Raw genomic sequence first — 22,054 nt, 5'->3', positions numbered from 1 at the left:
CAGGAGGCAACCAACCAGTCGATGTGTCTCTCTCACATCGATGCTTCTCTCATCATCTCCCTTTCCCTTCCACTGTCTCTAAAAATCAATGGAAAAAATATTCTCGGGTGAGATTGAACAAAAAATAAGATAAAGAGTCCATCCTTAACTACAAGTTTACAGAGAAAATTAGATTGAACACCAGATTGAAGGTCAGGCAACATGCTAATGAGAATGGAAACCGTTTCCTTCCCTGAAAAATGGAGGGAGAAGTGGCCATGAGGCTAACCCCGTGGTGTTAGGTACGGTTTGGGTTTTGCATCCGGAAGGAGGAAAGAATTGCACTCAAGGGCCCCCTGGTCTACAGCAGCGGCTGCCAACCTTTCGGACTTCACGGCCCACCGCTGGGGCGGGGACCAGAGGTTGGTGACCGCCGGTCTGTAGAAGGCTAATGGGACAGGGGTGTCTCTTTCATGTTTACGAAGGAGCTAGACCCTATCTAGAGGCCGTTGGGAGCCACTGAAAGTTTCTGAACAAACTGGCTATAGCCAGTTATGCCTTTATTCCCAGCAGAAGGGAAAAGTTGGATGTCTGCACCACCTTTCTAAAGATAATTCATCCTTGAAACATAATCGAGTGATGAGGGGTTTGGGGAAGATGCTGTAGAAATTTTGAAGACAGAAAAGAGCTGGAGCAGAGGAGGGGGTTCTGAAAGGGAGTGGCCCAGGCTGTCGGTGGCACCCCAGGGGGCAGGCAAGAGAGCTTGTCAGCGAGGCGGGTGACCAGGCGAACTTCCCCGAAGCTCCCGTTCCAGGCTGCCTAAAGTAGCCATTCTGCCAGGGGAACGAGCACACGTAACGGAGCTCGGCCTCAGGCCTGGTTGGTCAGGAGAGGCGCCCCAAGGTCAGTCAAGAAGCCCAGGGCTTCTGTGGGTGAGGAGGAGGCCAGGCGGAGAGCACGGGGCGGTTAGGGGACGGTTAGGGACGGGATGCACAGGCCGCATCTGAAGTGCTTTGTCCTGAACTGCCTGGCTCACTGCCCTGCCCCACCCCCACCGCCTGTCCCCGGTGGCCCTGCCCGTCAGCAGGCCAGTGAGATACCACAATAACTGGGGGTCTGGCAAGGAGAACTGCCAGCATTCTCTGTGATGACCAGAACACGGGCGCTGAGGTGGTAGCCCACATTCCTCGCAGAATTCTCTTAGCAGAATGCCCTGAGTCCCGCATTGTGCCGCCTCCCACATCCCATCGCAGGAGATTGCCCAGGATTTGTATGTAGGTAGGACTCGGGGGAGCAAACTGCTTGGCAAGTGTTGCCACGTAACTCCCCTTGACTCTGCTGTGTTTGCATAGCAAGTACCGGGTTTTTATTTCACTAGAATAGTTATGTGATCTTTTAATAGGAGATTGGGGGGCTACATCCTCGCCTCTGACACACACCTTACACGCGTCCTGTCCCATCCTGTGCCCCCCTCCCCTAGACTCCCCTTGGACAAGGAGCTAGGAAGGAACAGAGTGTGTTGATAGGCTGGCGAACAGCAATGCCTTAGGAACGGAGAAAGTCTTGGATGGCTGAGCATGTAAGAGGCTCAGTTATGATAACGGAGCCTGGTGGGATAGAAGGAAACTGGACAGGGCGCCCGGAATCGGCGCTGTTGGTTTTTCTTCTGCTGCTTTGGCAGGTGTTGGGAGCCCCATCCCTCTCACCCGAGCTGTTGGCAGGTGCTCACCGTGTACCTGTGCAGTAGATGTCAGTCCCTGCTCCTGCCCACCCCTCCCCCTAAGCCGCTCCCTTATGTAGGGTTCTTGTGAGGGACAGTGAGCTCATCTAAGGAAAGTTCTTTAAAAAGTACAAAGCACTATATATTGGCTTATTTTTATATTTCCAACCTTTCCTCTTAAACTGTTTCATGAGTTGCTGCAGCAATAACACACTTGCTACCCTTTACTGGGATACACATTAGGCACATACTGTGATTATTGTGTGAGTACGTGATGCAGGTAATTCAATCAACACAACTCCATGAGGTAGATAAGATTATTTCCACTTTATAGATAGGGACACTAAAGCTTCATGTTCTTTGTAAAATAAAGTATAAAGGAAAAAAAAAGTTACATCATCCGTAACCACTGTTAACATTTGATGCATTCCTTTGAGTTCTTTTTGGCCTATGCACACATGTATGTGCATATGTAGTTTTAAAAATTGGGATCTCATTCTGTGAACCATTTATCTTGTATTTTAATCATCACGTTACACTAGAGGCCTGGTGCACGAAAATTCATGCACGGGGGGAGGGGGTCCCTCAGCCCGGCCTGTGCCCACTTGCAACGTGGGACCACTCCAGGAATGTCTGCCTGCCAGCTCAGGGATTGAGCCAAAGCTGGCAGTCAGACATCCCTCTGGCAGCCCTGGAGCCCTTGGGTGATGTCTGACTCCCGCAGGGAGTAGGCCTAAGCCGCAGTCAGACATCCTTAGTGCTGCCAAGGAGGCAGAAGAGGCTCCCAGCACCGCCACTGTGGTCACAGCCAGCAGCCAGCTTGTGGCTGAGCAGCACTAACCTCCAGGGGGCAACTCCTGCACTGAGTGTCTGCCCTCTGGTGGTCAGTGCACATCATAACGACTGGTCGTTCCACCTTTAGGGTCAATTTGCATATTATCCGTTTATTATATAGGACTAGAGGCCCAGTGCACAAAATTCATACATGGGGGGTGATGTCTGGCCTGCACCCTCTCACAATCTGGGACCCCTCAGGGGATGTCTGACTTCCCATTAGGCTAAACTGACAGTCGGACAGCCCTCTCACAATCCGGGACTGCTGGCTCCTAACTGCTCTCTTGCCTGCTGGCCTTCCTGATCGCCCTTTACCACTCACATGCCTGCCTGGTCACCCCTAACCATTCTGCCTGCCTGCCTGGTTGCCCTTGATTGCTCGCCTGCCTGCTTAATTGCCCCTAGCGGGCTCTGCCTGATTGCCCCTAACCGACTCCTCCTGATTGCCCCTAACTGCCTCTGCCTTGCCCTGCTCCGAGGCTTCATCTGGAAGGACATTCGGGATGATATCCAGAAGGTTGTTTGGCTGTCTGGTTTAATTAGCATATTATGCTTTTATTATTATAGATTATTACAGATGGTGGTGTTTTTCTTTTAAAAATCAGCTCCACCGTCCTTTATAATGCATAGACTTTGAGATAACACAACAAGAAAGCATACAGTAAAACAATCATTGAATGTAAGTAAAACTTCAGAATCAGGAAAAAGAAGAACAGAAACGTGAAAAGCAAACAGGCCCTGAAAGTTGCTAGGAGGAGCTTTGTCTGAGTTTAGGTTGCCTCAGAAGCAGAGCCCAAGCCAAGAATTTGAGTTCAAGCAGTTGATTGGCAGGTGCAAGGGATACAGGCAGGTAGAGGGGGACATAAGTCCATATAGGGATGTATGAGGCAGGAACCAGTGAGCAACTGGTAGAGGCAGACCTCGGAGACATTACGGGGTCGGTTCCAGACCACCGTAATAAAGCAGGGATCACAATAAAGCAAGTTGTAACCTTTTTTAAAAAATGGAGCACAATAAAGTGAAGCACAGTAAAACTAGGTGCTTCTGTACTTAATCCCATGTGGAAGCTGGACAGCAGGGCAAAGCTCCTGACCCAGAAAGCTCCCAGGCTTCACGGGAGCTGGGAGCAGGGGCGGGGAGAATCTTTATACTCCCACACCTGTCAGCAATTGGGTAAAAGGTGCTTGGAGGGCAGGGACACACAAGCATATGGTTCCCAGGTGCTTCAGGCCTGCTTTTGCACAGACAGCACAAGGGTAGCACAGTGGCAAAGATGTAGCCATTGGAAGTCAGGCCCAAGTGACTAGAAATGATACAGGGTGTTACCAAGGCGTGTGGGCACGGGACCCACGATGATTATTCAGGCTTCAGATTGGGCTGCAAGCTCCATGCCTGAGTCCTGACCCACCCTGGAATTCTGATTCTCAGAGGAAAGGTTCCCTCATGGGGTTTCATGTAGAAACCATTGCATAGGGCAGTGGGCGATGTTCACCAATAGCACTTTCCTGGGAAGTGCAGTTGAGCATTTCATGTAACTGTTGTCTAGTGAAGACCTTTGATTTAAAAGTCAGAAGAAGGAAAAACATTTTGGCAGTTTCTCCAAAGGTTAAACACAGAATTACCATGTGACTCAGCAATTCCATTCCTGGGGGATGTACTCGAAAGAATTAAAAGCAGAGACTCAGACAGATATTTGTATAGCTATGTTCAGGGCAGCGTTATTTACAACTAGAGGCCAGGTGCACAAAATTCGTGCACCGGGGGCGGGGGGGTGTCCCTCAGCATAGCCTGCATCTTCTCCAACTGGGACCCCTCCAGGGATGTCCGATTCCCATTTAGGCCTGATTCTACCGGGATCCAGGACTGCTGGCTCCCAATTGCTTGCCTGCCTGCCTGCCTTTCTGATTGCCCCTGACCACTTCTGCCTGCCAGCCTGATCACCCCCTAACTACTCCTCTGCCAGCCTGATTGATGCCTAACCTCTCCCCTGCCAGCCTGATTGCCCCTAACTGTTGTCCACAAAGGCCTGGTAACCCCTAACTTCCCTCCCCAAAGGCCTGGTCCCCCCCAACTGCCCTCCCTTCCAGACCTGGTCCCCCCAACTGCCCTTCCCTGCAGGCCCAGTTGCCCCCAACTGCCCTCCTCTGCCAAGCTGGTCACCCCTAACTGCCCTCCCCTGCAGACTTGATTGCCCCCAACTGCCCTCCTCTGCTGGCCATCTTGTGGTGGCCATCTTGTGTCCACATGGGGGCAACCATCTTTGACCACATGGGGGCAGCCACCTTGTGTGTTGGAGTGATGGTCGATTTGCATATTACTCTTTTTTATTTATTTTTTTATTTTATTGATTTTTAACAGAGAGAAAGGGAGAGAGATAGAGAGCTAGAAATGTCGATGAGAGAGAAACACCGACCAGCTGCCTCTTGCACACCCCCTACCGGGGATGTGCCCGCAACCAAGGTACATGCCCTTAACCGGAATCGAACCTGGGACCTTTCAGTCTGCAGACCAATGCTCTACCACTGAGCCAAACTTGCTTTGGCTGCATATTACTCTTTTATTAGATAGAATAGCCAAAAGGCGGAAACAACCCAAGTGTATATGAACAAGTTAATGGATTCACAAAATGCAGTGCATACTTACAATGGAATATTATTCAACTATGAAAAGGTATGAAATTTGATGTATGCTACAACATGGATGATAGACCTTGAAACCATTATACTTAGTAAAATAAGTGAAATATACAGGACAAATATTACATAATGCCACTTGCATGAGGTACCTGACAAATAGATAAATTCCACAGGGACAAAAAGTAGAATAGAGCTTAATGGGTATAGCATTCTTGATGAGGATGATAAAATAAGGTTTGAGTGTACATCATGCTGATGGTGATACAACCATATGAATGTATTTAATGTCGTGGAATTGTACACTTAAGAATGATTAAAATGATAAATATTGGGCATATGTCACCATGATTTAAAAAGTTGGAGCAGAATATGAAGACACACTCAGGGATGCTGATCTTGAAAGAGACTGGTGGTCAGACTTGAAGCAAAAATGAATTTTGAGCCGAAACCGGTTTGGCTCAATGGATAGAGCATTGGCTTGGGGACTGAAAGGTCCCAGGTTCGATTCCGGTCAAGGGCATGTACTTTGGTTGCGGGCATATCCCCGGTGGGGAGTGTGCAAGAGGCAGCTGATCGATGACTTTCTCTCATCTATGTTTCTAACTCTCTTTCTCTCTCCCTTCCTCTCTGTACAAGATCAATAAAAATATATTTTAAAAAAATGAATTTTGAAATCAACCTACAACTCGGAGTAGAAGATTGGCACTGTGACTGGTGAATGATCCTTCTGTGAATGTCTTTTCTCTCAACTATGCTCTTGGCAGGGGTTTGCTTCTGTGTGTTGCCTGTGTATGTATAAATCAGCTTCTGTCCCAAAAGGATCTGAGATCTGTGGCATATAATTTGGTCATGGCAGGCATAGGCATTAGGTTGCCCCTTAACACGACCAGAGTTTATTCACACACATAGCCCACTGTGGGCCTTAACTCCCAGGGTAGCCATCTCCCCGGTGGCCCAGGCTGTTTTTATCTTGTGGCCCAAGAAGGGGGAGAAAGAGCTGAAGAGTGTAAACCAGCAATCAATTGGTCACCACCTGGAAGAGACTCACGTCACCTTACAGACATGTCATTGGCCAAATCAGGTCACATGGCCACACCCACATGCAAGGACACTCCTCCTATGAGTGGATATTGGTGAACAGCACAGACACCTACCCCCCCGCCCCCCCGCCCCGTACATGAGTGCCGTGCACTAAACGGGTACAGTAATAGAGTTAAGACATTGGGGAGATGAGAAGAATAGCAGGATAGGACCCCTAAGCCACAAATTGTCAACACACACAGGTAGCTGCCAGAAGGACCCGCGTCATTGCCAAAGGTGAGCCCTGCATTTGGCTCTGCGTTTTCCAGTTGTCACACTATTAAGAGGTGCAGATAACTACTACTCCCCTTCCCCAGGCTGGCTGCTTGGAAGGCGCCCAGCTTTTTCAGACTTAAATAAAAATTTCTCCTAGAGATTGTCCCGGAGGGGAGTAGATAATGCGGGGAGTCACCGCCTCCACAGCATCTGGGCCGTAAACATGAAAGAGAACCGTGTGTTCCCGCATCCCTAATGCAGATGCGGGTCAGTAACACCCCTCAGCCAAGGCCCAGAGCTACGCGGAGCAAGCATGCAGCTCCCGGTGGCGTGGCCCGGCAAGGACATTGAGAATTTTCCACTGGTGGTTCCCAAGCGTTGGTGTCCATAAGAACTCACCTGGGGGAAGTGTGCTCGTGAAAAGGCAGGTGAGGGGGCCCCTTGCATAGCTCCGGGTGGAGCACCACTTCCCCAGATGGCTCTGGCTCAGGCAGCACAGGGCGCACACAGGAGGCACACATGGTGGGAGGTAGCGAGGGCTGAGCACGGGGATCACTCCTGAGGATCCCGCTACCTGAGAATCTGCGGTACCGGCGGCAGCTGGGGCCTTGTTAGACATGCAGAGTCTCAGGCAGCCCCACACGCACTGAACGCACCTGCTCTTTAATAAAACACCCATGCGAGGTGAGTGGCAGTCCCACTAAGGTTTGATGTTTTGTGATGTGGCTGCCGGGGACAAGATGCCCTGTGCTTCAGACCAGAGCACACCGGTGGCCAGGCGGGAGTGCAGGGGAGGGGGATGTGCTCATTGGTTGCCTCTGTGGACCTCGCCACCCCCGCTGACAGGTTCCTAGGTGAGGATCAACAGCAGCCTGCCCTGGCAAAGGGTTTTGGGTTCAAGTTCCAGTCAAGGGCATGCACTTGAGTTACAGATAGGATTCGGGAGGCAAGAACTCAATGTGTCCATTTCACATCAATGTTTCTCTTGTCTCTCCCTCCCTCACTCCTTCTCCGTCTCTTCCTTTCTCTCTGTCCCCTTCCTCTCTCCCTTCTACTGTCTCTAAAAAAATCAATGGGAAAAATATCCTTGGGTGAGGATTAACACACACAAACACACACACAAACACACAAACACACGAAATTAAGAGCAGCCTATTCAGTCATAGGGATGCACTGGGCTCAGGCTGAGAAGGTGGCCCTGGTTCGTGTGGATCTGAGGAACCCAGACGCAGAGATCCCAAGCTCCAGCTCAGTGATGGGCCAGTCAAGATAGACGACCAGATTTTCAACAACAGTTTTATTCATTTTGATTAAGCAGAGAGAATGGCACTGGTGCCTCTCTTTAGCCCCGGGTGTGGCCGTGATTGGCACTTGGGCAGCAGCATTCTGCATGGTTCCGCGGGGTGGGAGGTGGGCTGACAGGTGTGTGACGTGGCCTGGTCAATATGCAGAATGAAGGGAATATTGTTTTCAGATTCTGTTTGTTCCTGCATGGAAATAAGACTGAGGAAAGAGCTTTTGAAATCAAGTTATATCACATTCAAACAGTAACCTATTGGAAAACACCATTTTACAGTATAAAGCTACAGACTAACATCAAAGATAACCAACAGGCATTCAGAAAGAATAAGACATCCCACTAACACATTAACAGATGTCACACATTAATGGATGCCATACGAGTGTCAATATTTAAATCACTCGGCGAATAGGCACTTTACATTTTGCAAAGCATTTGCACACACACCTTGTGTAGTAGGCAGAGAAGTTATTAATTCCATCTTGGGGATAAGGAAACTGAGAAACAGAGAGCATAAATATCTTGAGACTACACATCTATGAAGTGACAAAGTGAGGAGTAGAAACGGATTTTGTTTTGTTTACCCTCTGGTGATAAGAGAAGTACATATTCATTTTAAAAGACTGGGAATACATGGGAACAAATGGAAAAGAAGGCAGACATCCCTCGTAATCCACCATCCAGCGAGAACCCTCCCACCGGTTTGGTGTATCATAATATGTTGAACTTAAAGTACTGAAGATTTTACTGGATTTAAGATGAGTCATTACTTTAAGTACCATTAAGAAAGAAAAGTATGCTGTCATTACATTCTGACACGAGCAATTGTGAGACCATCCTGATTTAAGAGATACATTAGCGCTGGGAAAAGGCTCATCTTGAAATCACGGAAATAGATCATATCTTGTAAGTTTTCCATATATTCATTATACATGGGAATATTGTTCTATTTAGATAAAAATGGATCTCACGGTAGAACTTCTTTTGTTTATGCTCATATTGACTCATTTTAAATATTTACTTAAAAGACTTCTAGTTCACCCTAGCCAGTGTGGCTCAGTTGGTTGATCATTGTCCTGTGCACCAAGAGGTGGCTGTTTCCCATCAGGGCACACGTCTGGATTGCAGGCTTGATCCCCAGTAGGGGGCGTGCAGGAGGCAGCTTATCAATGGTTCCCTCATCGTTTCTCTTCCTCCCTCTTCCTTTCTCTCTCTCTAAAATCAGCCAAATATATTTTTCAAAAATACTTACAGTTCATATTCTTATTCTTTTTCTCTGGGGAGCAAGGTGGGGGGGGGGATATGTTAGTCATTGTATACGAGTGCTTTTAGATGTTAAGGATTTTAGGCCTTCGTCATCTTGGTCATGCTTTTTACCCATTATTACTTTCTGTTCCGTGTTTATGTAGACACTAGGAGCCCAGTGCATGAATCCGTGCACCTTGAAAGGAACTGTGGGCCGCGAGGCTGCGGTGGGCACAGGAGTGCGTCTCAGTCCATCCTCCGTGCCTCCACCTGGCCCCTACTGCTGCAGCACCTGGTCTACTCCCACCGTGGCTCTTATGCACTCACGACACCAGCCCCACTCACACCTGCTGACGGCATGGAGCAATTGAGGCCAACACTAGCAGTGGGTGTGAGCAAGGCCAGTGCTGACAGCGGGTGCAAGTGGCAGCTGCTGCCCCAATCGCCCCTCACACTCCTGCAATGGAAAGGTCAGCTGCAGGACAGAGCTCGCTCGCTCTCTGCTGCCCAGCATTCCGGCACACACACACTTCATCTCAGCTTGTTGCCTTAAAAATTCTTGTGTATATGACAGAACGTGGCGATTTCCTTTCCTTTATCCTAAACTCCATCCTGTTCTCTCTCCTCCTCCATACCTTTCTCTATGAAGGAGAGAGGGGTTTGGCCTGAGTGTAACCCAAATCTCGCGCTCTTTGGGGTCCTAAGGGTAGTATTCTGTTCCAAGAAGCACAGTCCATTTGCCCAACATAATGAAAAAGTAAATTCAGTTTTTGCTTGCATATCTCCAAAGAGTCTTAGGGTCACCAATATAACACAAAGGGAAGTTCCCTCTCTCCCCTCTCTCCTCTCCGAGCCTCTCGGATCTCAAAGGAGTTCTGGAGCCTTTTATCCCTAATCCTTCCCCTACCCTCTCAGCCCTCAGTCTCCCTGCCCACCCCCCAAACCTGCACCTCCATCCATCTCTCTTCAGTTTCTTATAGCTTTCCATCTTCATCTCAAAGGACCGCCTTGGGGTTGATCCAGCAAGTAATCATCCCCTGGGGAGGAAGAGGGAGAAGATTGGGATCCCCAGTGCATTCCTGATTTTATACGGCATGGGGACGCGCTCATATGGGGACATTCTCGGCCTGAGGAAGGCATTACTATGCTCAGACACAGAAGTGCAGTCCTGCTGAGGATGGGAGACATTCCCATCATTGCACTGCTCCCTCTCCCCCTCGCCCTCCCACTTCCTTCTGAGCAGCCTGTCCACATTGTCAGACTAGACCCCACTTTTCTGCAATGCTGCTCCTGTAACACCACACACACACAAACACACACACACACACACACACACCGCCATCTTCCTTTGGCCCAAGAGCCACCCGTAGAGGCCTAATTATGGGTCCCGATGTTGTTGCCGTTCTCTCATTAATCCCTGCCGTCTCTTCTACAGATCACCTGCTTGGAAAGGAAGCCCTGTGGCCGGTGAACCCAGGGGTCAGACCACGGTGACCCTGGGTGTGACCCAGGGTGTGTGGGTGTTAGGGGGCAGCGGGGCCATTCAGATTTTAATTGTAGAGCAGTGTTGCCGGGGCCGTGCAGGTCTGATGACCGCTGGACTGGCGTCCGAGGGTCCCAGGTAGAGGAGCTGTGATCACCTGTGAGCTCCAGGCTTCCTTCCCTCCAGAGGGAGGAGGTCAGGGCGCTCTGCACATTTCCTGACCAGGGCAGTCCCTGGGTGTGTCCAGTCCGCTTAGTTACCTGTCTGTGCGGGACTCCTGATCACCCCGGAGGAGCCGAGCCCCTGAGCCGTTTCACTGTGTCCCCACTCGTTTCTAAAAGGAGCCACGGCAGCTATCTCTGAACTCGTCTCATTCTGTGCCTTCCTGTAGGCGTTGCAATCCTCAGTGTTTGCATTCTGGTTTCTTCTTTCCTTTTACCTTATTACCACACCCTTCCTCGAGAATTCATGTATTCGTGTTCCTGTGGAAGAGTTTAACCAGACTCAACCAGTTGGATGGGAGAGTTACGTGTGATTTTGTTCACGCTGTGTGTGCTCCCCGGGGGTTAAACACTCACACGCCTGTACATATATTTTGTTCTAACGACACCATGAGGATAGGTCCTGTCCATCCTCCCAGGTCACAGACCAGGAGTCTGAGGCCCAGAGAGCTTCCGTGTGGGTCCGAAGGTACCCAGCGGGTGGAGTGTGAGGCCTTCCTTCAAAGCTTACACTTTGCATCACCCCTCCTTTGCCAATTCTTCCTTTGGGGTCCTTGTGGGAAGCGTTGCCACCTACAGTACTACGACCTATTTTTTCTGCGCAGTGGTCCTGAGGAGGTGGGATACTGTAAGAAGACTGATGGTCTGAAGAATCTCAGGGTTTCTGTGATTTTGTCCTGTCTGATTCCTACCTCCTAGGAGTCCATGGATATGGAGACTTACATCACCACCCACTACATACTTCACAGTCCCCTCAACATCACTGCACTCCTCCCATCACCATGGCAACTAATGTACCTCCCCCCAGGACTTTCATCTCCCATTTGATCCCAGAGGTCACACCCTGACTCTGCCTGTGAGCTCTGGCAGGTCGGCACCAAGGTTGTCTGTGGCTTGAGTTCTTCCCTCGTGTTAAGCAATCGATGAAGATCACAAGGCCTTGGTCTTACAGCCCATCCAGGGCTGTGGTTGTCCAACTGTGCTCCAAAGAGCCACTGAGGTTCTCTGCAGTGTCTTAAGGGCTGTCTCAAGGGCCCCGGGGACCCCTCAACTTCTTATCTCTTACATATTTAGGGTGCCCCCAAAAATGTATACACACTGCCGAAACCGGTTTGGCTCAGTGGTAGAGCGTCGGTCTGCGGACTGAAGGGTCCCGGGTTCGATTCCGGTCAGGGGCATGTGCATTGGTTGCAGGCACATCCCCAGTGGGGGGTGTGCAAGAGGCAGCTGGTCGATGTTTCTCTCTCATCGACATTTCTAGCTCTATCTCTCTCCCTTCCTCTCTGTAAAAATCAATAAAATATATATTTTTAAAAATGTATACACACTTTAAAGCTGGTAGCTCAATATTGAAAATGAAATGTATTTTAGTAAACACCATCTTTATAATTATTCAATATATGTGAATATATTTTTGGGACATCCTATATGTATTTATATATGTTCAAAATATTTATCCTGTTCTGTTACCTTTTAATTTGTTATTAAGTTTTTTTGATATATAAAATAGATTTTTATAGCGCCATATACGCTCATTTAGACAGGCAATTTTTTTTCTTTACAGTTTTTCACGAATTCGGGTGCTGTCCGTGTTTGAGATAAATATTTTTTTTCTTAAATATATTTTATTGATTTTTTACAGAGAAGAATAGATAGGGGTAGAGAGTTGGAAACATCGATGAGAGAGAAACATCCATCAGCTGCCTCCTGCACACCCCCTACTGGGGATGTGCCCGCAACCAATGTGCCCTTGACCAGAATCGAACCTGGGACCTTTCAGTCTGAAAGTCGACGCTCTATCCAAACCGGATATGGCGAGATAAATATTCTTATACATTCTTCGTTTAGCTCTAACTCATCTCAATTTTTGTTCAAATGACTGCTTAAGTGGTTTTGTGTTTGGCTATATAATTATGCTTTGATTTATTTCTAAAATGATCTCATAATGACTTGAGAATGTGCATTTCCCAGAATTCTCCTTCCTGTTTGAGTGTTTCTTTGTGTCCTTATGTCTATATATATTCCAGCTGGGTTTTCTCTTACATTACTGAATTTGGGAACGAAAGGGAACAGAATCTCCAAGGCTAGTGGACACACCCAAAATAACATTTCAGTTGTGTGTTTCAGGACATCTAAATCCAGTGTGATTGATTTCATCACTTGTATGACTTATTAACACTTTTGTGTATCTCTTAATGCTTTATATGGTGACATCTATTTTTAAACTTAGATATGATAAAATTCCTGCAATAGACTAACAGATATTTGCTAACTTTAGATTGTCTTTCTAGTTGTGATTTTTAATAATTTTTTTTTAGTAAACCAGTTAATACATTTTTATATTATTTTTTAATCAGTTTTGGACTTTTCCCTTTATAAGGGACTTTGGCACATATGTTGGGTCTCATTTGCATTATCTTCCTTTCTTTTCCTATTCTCTTTTCAATTCTGTACCTTCCATTACAATGGGCTGGGTATCCTTTTTGGCATTTTAAGTATGATCACATGAAATTTATCAAAATGTCCCTGTAGATTTAAAAAGCTCTGTTGGCCATTGTTTTTCATGTTTATGAATAAAACTAAGACCGCTTTCTCTGGGTGATGACGGAGCCTTGCGACTTTGGGGTCAGCCCCATTCTCTCCGCCCTCATGTGTCCCCCTCGTTGGTGTATCTTGTTCTCTGGAAACACTTTCTGAAATTCCCGTTTTTCCTCTAGAACCTGCCTCACATCTGGTGTCCGAGAGCACATCACCTCCGAGCCCGCTTTCTCCTTAGCGATCTTGGTGCACTTCCTTCTCTTCACTTCCAGTTTGTTACAGTCCCGTCTTCTCCTGCCTCCGGACCTTTAGGCTGTGGTCAGTCATGAACACCATCGAGTTGTCTCAAGCCTTGCTTCTGCTTTTAAACAGAAAAAAATGGCAAGATAACCCTCTAGAAATCGCTTTCCTGTGTGTCTGAAATAGCATCCCATGTGACACTGAGGGGGGGGGGGGTAGGTAAAAGGGGGGGAAGGAAGCAACAGTTTTGTCACCTGCTTCCTCTGTGCTTGGTGCTGCATGCTTCTCTTATGCCCGATTCTGCGCTGCTCTTATTAGTACTCCGTCTTGAGGTGGAATGATTGCTTTCTGTTGCCTACACTGCTCCTTCTTTGTCTCAGTAACTAGAAAGGAAAGGGACCACTAGATCAAGGGCGGGTTGCCTCGGGCAGCTGGAGCAGGAAGCCCGTGTCTGAAGCGCACAGCAGGAAGCGGAGAGACCTGCAGGCCAGGCCTACGGCCGCCCAGTGCTTTCCAGTCTGTGCCCTGGCAGGCTTACTGGAGGCTCGCTCCCTTGTGCTCACAAACAGCTCCTCCAGTTCCAGACACCATGACTGCCACCAAGAAAGGGAGAGAGAGGGAAGAGGAGAGGCAACAGTATGAACCAGCTGAAATGGTCTCTCAGAAAGAACTTTCTTGGAAGCCTCCACTTTTGTTTATTTCTCACGGCCAGAGCCATGCCAGAATAGAATACCCTCTGCGTAGAAACTCATCGCTGTCATGGACACAACGCAGGGTCCTGTACCGAGGCAGGAGGGAAGGACAGTGTTGTGTGGCAACAAAACTGTGAAGGCAACTAATGGTGTATCTCCTGAAAAAGCATTATCTGGGCATTTCCTTCTTTTATGGCTGAACAATATATTCCATATTATGTGTGTGTGTGTGTGTGTGTGTGTGTGTGTGTGTGTGTATATATATATATATATATATATATATATCTACTACCGTGTTTCTCCGAAAATAAGACATCCTCCAAAAATAAGACCTAGTGCATGGAAAGATAAGACATCCCCTGAAAATAAGACTTAGCGCAACTTTGGGAGAAAAAAATTAATATAAGACACTGTCTTATTTTCAGGGAATCAGGGTAGTATATGTATAGATATTAGGTCTAGTAATAATTAATGTCGTTTTCTAATACTTTTTTAAATCGAATTTATTTAAACAATACAACAAAATTTAATCAACAATATAGTTGCTGTTGTTTTCTACTACTTGTGCCCAACGCTCAGGAAGCATTTTAATCCCTCTGTTGTAAAATTCTTGTGATTTTGATGCAAAAAATTCGGTCAATGCATTTTTGAGGCATTCTTCATTATTAAATTTTTTTCCAAGAAGAAAGTTTTGCAAAGAACGAAACAAATGGTAATCGGAAGGGGCAATATCTGGAGAATATGCAGGTTGAGGGAGAACTTCCCATTCCAACTGGCGCAGTTTTCAGCAGTGATTCTTGCAGTATTCGGTCATGCGTTATCGTGGTGAAGAATTACGCCCTTCCGATTAATCAGCGCGGGTTCTTTTTCTCTTAAAGCTTGGGCTAACCTTTCCAATTGGGCACTATACACTGCACTTGTAATGGTTTGGTTAGCTGGTAAAAGTTCATAATGAAGAATTCCTTTAAAATTCCACCAAACACACAACATCACTTTTTTCGCATGCAAGTCAGGTTTTGGCGTGGGCTGTGGAGCCTCATTTTTGTCCAACCATTGAGGCTGCCTTTTCAAATTAACATACAGCACCCATTTTTTTATCTCCGGTAACAATTTGCTCTAAAAACGGCAAACGGTTTTGACGAGAGAGGAGCGAACTGCAAATTGTGATTCTTTGATTACGGTTGTTGTTGGTCAACTCATGAGGAACCCATTTTCCAAACTTTTGGACTTTGCCAAGTGCACGCAATTGATTGGAAATTGTTTTTTTGTGAACAATTTAAAGTTGTCGCAAGCTCTTGTTGGGTAATTTGAGGATTTTGCACCAAAAGAGCTTGAAGAGCTTCTTGATCAAAATTGGACACACGGCCTCGACCACTCTTGTCATCTAACAAAAAATTTCCCTCGCAAAATTTCTCAAACCAACGCTGGCATTTTCTGGCGCTAACTGCATCTTGACCAAGAGCACTACAGATGTTTTTTGCAGCCTCACTTGCTTTTCTTCCTAATTGGAACTCGTAAAGTATGCAGTGCCGAATATGCTCTTCATCCGCCATCTTCTTAGCCCTAGTTTTGCAACAAAAACCAAACCAAACACAAACTTTTTCAAGCAAAACTTGTTAATTGCACTTCACACGTTCTGTAGATACCACGTGTTTGAAGGTTATGTCAATACAAGTCAATGCCAAGCAAGATTTTAAAGGAATGTTTAAAACGACATTAATTATTACTAGACCCAATATATACATGCTTACCACATTTTACATTTGTTGATGGACACTTACATAGTTTCCATGCCTTGGCTATTGTAAATAATGTTATGCATATGGGGGTGCAGCTGTGTTTTGAAGTTAATGTTTTTGTGGAAGTAGAAATGCTGGACCATGTGCTTGTTCTGTCTTTAATTTTTTGAGGAACCTTCATACTGTTTTCCATAGTGGCTGCACCCATTTACATTCCCACCAGCAGTGCACAAGGGTTCCCTGTTCTCCACATCTTTGCCAATGCTTGTTACTTCTTCTCTCTTTGATAACAGCCGTTGTAACAAACGTGAAGCGATAGTTCACTGTGGTTGTGATTCGTGTTTCCCTGACGATTAGTGAAGTGGAGCACCTGTTTCTGAATAGTTGGCCATCTGTCTTTAGAAAACTGCCTGTTCAGATCGTCTGCCCAGTTTTTAATCAGCTTGTTTGTGTGGGTTTTGGGGCTTTTTTTTTTTTTTTTTTTTTTTTTTTTTTTTTCTGTTGACTGTTCTTTATATATTTTGGATGTTAGTCCTTATCAAATACATGATCTATAAATATTTGTATAGATATTTGTATAGCCATTTGGTTATAATTTAATTTTGTTGATAGTTTCCTTTGCTGTGCAAAAGCTTTTTAATTTGATGTAATCCCACTTATTTATTTTTGCTTTTGTTCCCTTTGATTTTGGTGATTTTTATTTATTTATTTTTTTAAATAATAAATCTTTATTGTTCAGATTATTACAGGTGTTCCTCTTTCCCCCTTCTTCCCCCATAGCTCCCCTCCATCTGATCCCCAACTTCACCCCATGCCCTTACCCCCGCCCCTGTCTCCATCCATAGGTGTAAGATTCTTGTCCAATCTCTTCTCTCACCCTCAGACTCTCTTCCCCCTGAGAATTGTTAGTCCAATCCCTTTCTATGTCCCTGATTCTATTATATTCACTAGTCCATTTTGTTCTTCAGATTTTTTATTCACTTGATTTTTAGGTTCGCTTGTTGGTAGGTAGGTATTTTATGTCTTTTTGTTGTTCATAATTTTTACCTTTACTTTTTTCTTCTTCTGCCTCTTCTTAAAGAATACCCTTCAGCATTTCATGTAATTCTGGTTTGGTGTTGATGAACTCCTTTAACTTTTTCTTGTCTGTGAAGCTCTCTATCTGACCTTCAATTCTGAATGATAGCTTTGCTGGGTAGAATAATCTTGGTTGTAGGTTCTTGCCATTTTGAATATTTCTTGCCACTCCCTTCTGGCCTGCATAGTTTCTGTTGAGAAATCAGCTGGCAGTCGTATGGGTACTCCCTTGTAGGTAACTAGCTGATTTTCTTTTGCTGCTTGTAAGATTATCTCTGTCTTTTGCCCTTGGCATTTTAATTATGATGTTTCTTGGTGTGTCCCTCCTTGGATTCCTCTTGTTTGGGGTTCTGTATGCTTCCTGAACTTGTAAGTCTATTTCTTTTACCAGGTAGGGAAATTTTTCTGTCATTATTTCTTCCATTAAGCCTTCAATATCCTGCTCACTCTCCTCTGGCACCCCAAAAATCCGGATGTTGATATGCTTTAAGCCGTCCCGGAGGCTCCTTACACTATCCTCACACTTTTGGATTCTTCTTTCTTTCTGCCTCTCTGGTTGGGTAATTTCTTCTTCCTTATATTCCAGATCTTTGGTTTGATTCTTGGGGTACGTTGATCTATAGTTGAGTTTCTGTATATTCTTTATTTCAGAGATTGTATGCTTAATTTCTGGCTGGTCCTTTTCCATTTTTTTGGTATTCTCTTTAAGGTCCTTGAAGGTCTCACCAAGCTTCTTGGAGGTCTCATCAAGTTTCTCAAAGGTTTTTAGAAGATTCTTGAGTAATCTTATAAATGTGATTCTGAACTCTATGTCGTCCAGTAGTTTATAATACTTTCCCATTCGTGACCTGTTTCTATGTCTCCTCATTTTGGCTGATGGAGTGGCTTTGTGTGGTAGGTGACCTACAGGGTCCAGTAGTTCAGCTTCCCCAATCACCTTGGTATATCCCTTTGTGGGCTGAGTGCAAAGTCTTGGTGTAATTAAGCCTTGATTGCTGTTGGTACACTGGGAGGAATTGATCTCCAGGCCAATTGTCTGTGAGGACCCGCTGTGTCTATAAAGGAAGAACTGCTGTGCTGGAGACACGGTTTGTTTCAGTGGGGACTTTGGTGCTCACTAAGTCCGTCCCCCGAATGCGTCACTTATGGATGTGAGGGGTTGAAACTGACCACTAGGAACACTGGCTTTTGGATCACCAATGGGGTACAGTTCATTTGCGTGTCAGTTTTGTTGCTGGAGCTGCAGTTTATTTTGTTAAGCTGCCACAATACCAGCCATTTATATGCAAAAGCAGCTGTATGGTGCCTGGGTCTGTCTGTAGAGTCTGTGGGCGGGACCTCAGGGCAGGGTCTCAGGGTGGGGCGGGCTCTCAGGACTTCACTAGGTTGGAGTGTGGCTAACAGCAATGGCTGTGCCAGCCCTCTGCGTTTCCAAGTCCCCACTTCCCTGCGATCCAGCGCAGTAAACAATGATTGCTGCGCACACCTCTGCAAGAGTCACCCTCACTTCGACCAATGGCTGACAGACCAGCTTCTCCCCATAGGCGGCTGGGTCCCCCATGTGACCCCAGAAACTTGATTTCAAAAACGATAGGGAGCTTGTTTCTTTTCGGGTTGAAAAGAAAAGCCGTGTGCCCAGTCGTCCACACCAGCCCAATTCGCGTGCCTCCGTACCTAGGCTCCTCAGCTTTTCACCGCTTGCACTCTTTTATCTTTCAGCCAACCTTTCCGTGGTTTTGGATGATAGATGTCCTTTATATTAGTTTTAATTTTTAAATTGTTGTGGGAACGGCAGACCAGTTGCTCCCCTACACTGCCATCTTGGTTCTTTTCTCGATTTTGGTGATTTTTAATTCTTATGTCTCTTTTCTCTATTACATCTCTATTTAGATTGTCTTCATTCAAGCTTGTGCATCTTCAAGGTTCCCCCATCTTAGCTTCCTGTCTATTTCATAAAAGCCATTCCTAGCAGAATCTCCAGGACTTTCTTTGGGACTTAATATTTAAAAACAGAATTGATGTTACATTTAGCATTTTCCTCACCAAGGCCTGTTTTGTTAATTCTGGCTGTTGATATTTTCTGCTCCAGATGTTATATTTTGGATATCTGGTATGGAAGCATGCTCTATTACACATGTGTCAAACACAAGGCCCGCGGGCCAAATCCGTCCCGCCAGGCCTTGCAATGTGGCCCGCACCGCGCTGTCATCACTGCACTCCGCTGCGTTTCCAACACAATGACAGTTTATGACTGTTCAGTAAACCATTTGGCCCGCGATTTAGGCTGGATTTTAGATTTTGGCCCCTTTTCTGATTGAGTTCGACACTCCTACTCTATTACTTCTGAGTCTCCCAGAGAAAGACTTTGTGTGTGTGTGTGTGTGTGTGTTTAATTTAACAGCCTATGTATGACCAGTACCAACACCTATACAGAGAAATGTCTGAAAGGCATGCATTGACCACATTGGGATATACTTGTGTTCCATTGGATGGAATGATGTTGAAGACTGAATTCTGAGAGTTGATAATGTAAGGGGGAAAAATCACCACTTTTTCTTCAATTAATTAAGACAATTCCCTGGAGGATATGGGGTCTGGGCTGGTTGGGAAGAACTGATGATCTGTTCCTTCTCTCAACAATCTTTTGAGTTAGGGGGGGAGGGAAGGCTCAGAGAGAGTTGGTAATTTTCCCAAGTACACGCATCTGGTAAATAAGGGAGTCTATCAATTAGGAATTTTGTTTAGCTTCAAGGTACAAGACCTGAGAAGCTCACAAGGCTTTCCCGTATATCCCAGAAAAGAGGTCTGAGCTGCATGTAGGCTGTCAGGACTGCTATGGTGACTGTGCAAGGTCAACAGGGGGTCGGGCCTTTTCAGCTCTGCTCTCCCTGGACACTGCCCTCAGCCTCAGGATTCGGTCTGGCTATGGGACCTCTGCCCATCACATGGGCACCTTAGGCCCATTCAAGGCGGTAGGATGGGAGAAAGAGAGAGGAAGATGTGTCTTTTCCTTTGCAGGGAGCTTCTTAGGTCCATTTCTCTGAGAAGCTGACTCGGAGCTAAGGGTTCGGCTGGGAGCAAACAAGGAGAGGAGACAGTGGGGGAGTGAGGGTGAGAAAAGGGAAGGAGCCAAGTAGAAGGGTATTTATGTACTTGGACATGAGTTACACCTTGGAGTTTGTCCCACCTTGAGTCAACGGAGCTGGGCTTTTATTCCCACCCAATCCCTCGTTGGCTGGGGTGGGAGGGACCTGACCCTCCCAGGCACGGAGCGATCTGTGGTCACAGTATGGGCTGTTCGCAACCAAGCCTGCAGCACCTGCGTGTGGATCCAGGCCACACCAAACTGGCCCACGGGTCAAACTGGCCCAGGGGTCGAAGGAGATCTGAGTGGGGCACAAACAACGTCCACTACAGAGGGCTGCCCAGAAATCCCGGGCACTGCCCTTCCATGTCATTGTCCAGAACTTTGTCATAGCATCATACCCAGCTGCAACCGTGGCTGGGACATGACATCTTCACTCGGGATTGTAATGTGTCAGGAAACAGCTCCTGAGGAATAACGAGGGAAAGAACCCCGGCGGCAGCCAGGGAGCTCACCACGGGGCTGTGTTCAATGACTGAGTCATGAAGGGCCTCAGCTCTCAGGCCCCGGGATGGGCACTCCACCCACCTGGGGGGACCGGGAGCATCGCATAATAAACAGTGGAATGTTGGGAAGTGAACCAGGCTGCGTGGTCAGATCTCTTCTAAGGAGAGTCCAGGAGCAGGAGAGCAGGGAGGAGTCTGACTACAGCCCAGGGTGTGGAATGGAGGCAAGGAGACAGCAGAGGAGGCCGAGGAGGGGCAGTTGGAGGTCCACAGGGGTGGCCTGGATGCCTCTGCTTCACAGGGAATGGGGCACAGCGTGGCAACGGCAGGATGTAGTGGGAGCTGCCCAAGGCTGGTGGGAGCAGAACCGGTACACGGGGGTCCTTCAGGGCTAGTGGGTGCCATTGCTTCAGCCAGACTTAGCTCTCCTTCCTTCCCTCATCATTCCCCTTCCTCCTTTCCCTTCTTCTCCCCTCCCCTTTTACTCCTCCTCTTTCCTCCTACTCTTCCGCTTCCCTTTTTTCCCTCCCACTCTTCTTTCCTTCCCTTCTTAACTAAGGTCGTGACTAATGTTAGTCCCCAAAGGAAAAACAGTAATGCAAATAAATATTTAATTCTTTATTCCCTGTTAAATCAAGGCCATTAATAAAGTTAGCTCTCTAACTCATGGAAATGAAAAATAACTTATTGACACGAATAACTGAAATGCCCACCTCAGGCTGAATCTATGGGTTCAAGCCATGTCAGTGGATCTCTCTCTGTCACTGTCCTAGCTTTGCTTTTTTCCTGGGCGCGCCCATCTTGGCATCTGTGTCAGAGCAGTGAGGTTGGTCCCAGCCGCTCCCAGCTGCCGTGATGCTTGGCATCTGGAACTCAGAAGAAGACCCTGTCTTCCCAGAGCCCCTGGACAGGGCTCTACAGGGCCCTGCATGGTCTTGTTTGCATGACAGACATCACTAACAAGCATTCAAGTCAGGTCGCACACCCACCTCTGCTGTGGGTGACAGAGGCCGTGTTGGGCTGGCATGCCAGTGAAAGTGAAGACGGGAACTCTTCCTAAAACGATTGGAAGAGAAGGAGGAAAGGAGACAGAATGGGCCCACACTTACACCATCGTGTGTCCCTTAGTGGAGGATGCTTTTCAGAAACCGGGTACCATGCCAAGACCGGTTTGGCTCAGTGGATAGAGCATCTGCCTGTGGACTGAAAGGTCCCGGGTTTGATTCCGGTCAGGGACATGTGCCTTGGTTGCGGGCACATCCCCAGTGGGGGGTGTGCAAGAGGCAGCTGGTCGATGATTCTCTCTCATGGATGTTTCTAGCTATCTATCCCTCTCTCTTCCTCTCTGTAAAAAATCAATAAAATATATTTTTAAAAAGAAAGAAAAGGAAGGAAGGAAGGAAGGAAGGAAGGAAGGAAGGAAGGAAGGAAGGAAGGAAGGAACCAGTACCAAAGTGGGGCCA

General features: G+C 46.9%; 1 protein-coding gene across 1 annotated transcript in view; it reads left to right on the top strand.

The window, feature by feature from the left end:
• Positions 1 to 22,054, top strand: part of KCNK13 (potassium two pore domain channel subfamily K member 13) — a 57,227-nt gene that overhangs the window by 1,647 nt on the left and 33,526 nt on the right. The window lies entirely within an intron of this gene.

Source organism: Pipistrellus kuhlii, unplaced genomic scaffold, assembly GCF_014108245.1.
Source record: "Pipistrellus kuhlii isolate mPipKuh1 unplaced genomic scaffold, mPipKuh1.p scaffold_m20_p_1, whole genome shotgun sequence".
NCBI classification, from domain to species: domain Eukaryota; kingdom Metazoa; phylum Chordata; class Mammalia; order Chiroptera; family Vespertilionidae; genus Pipistrellus; species Pipistrellus kuhlii.
This window is presented reverse-complemented; position numbering and strand designations above follow the sequence as displayed.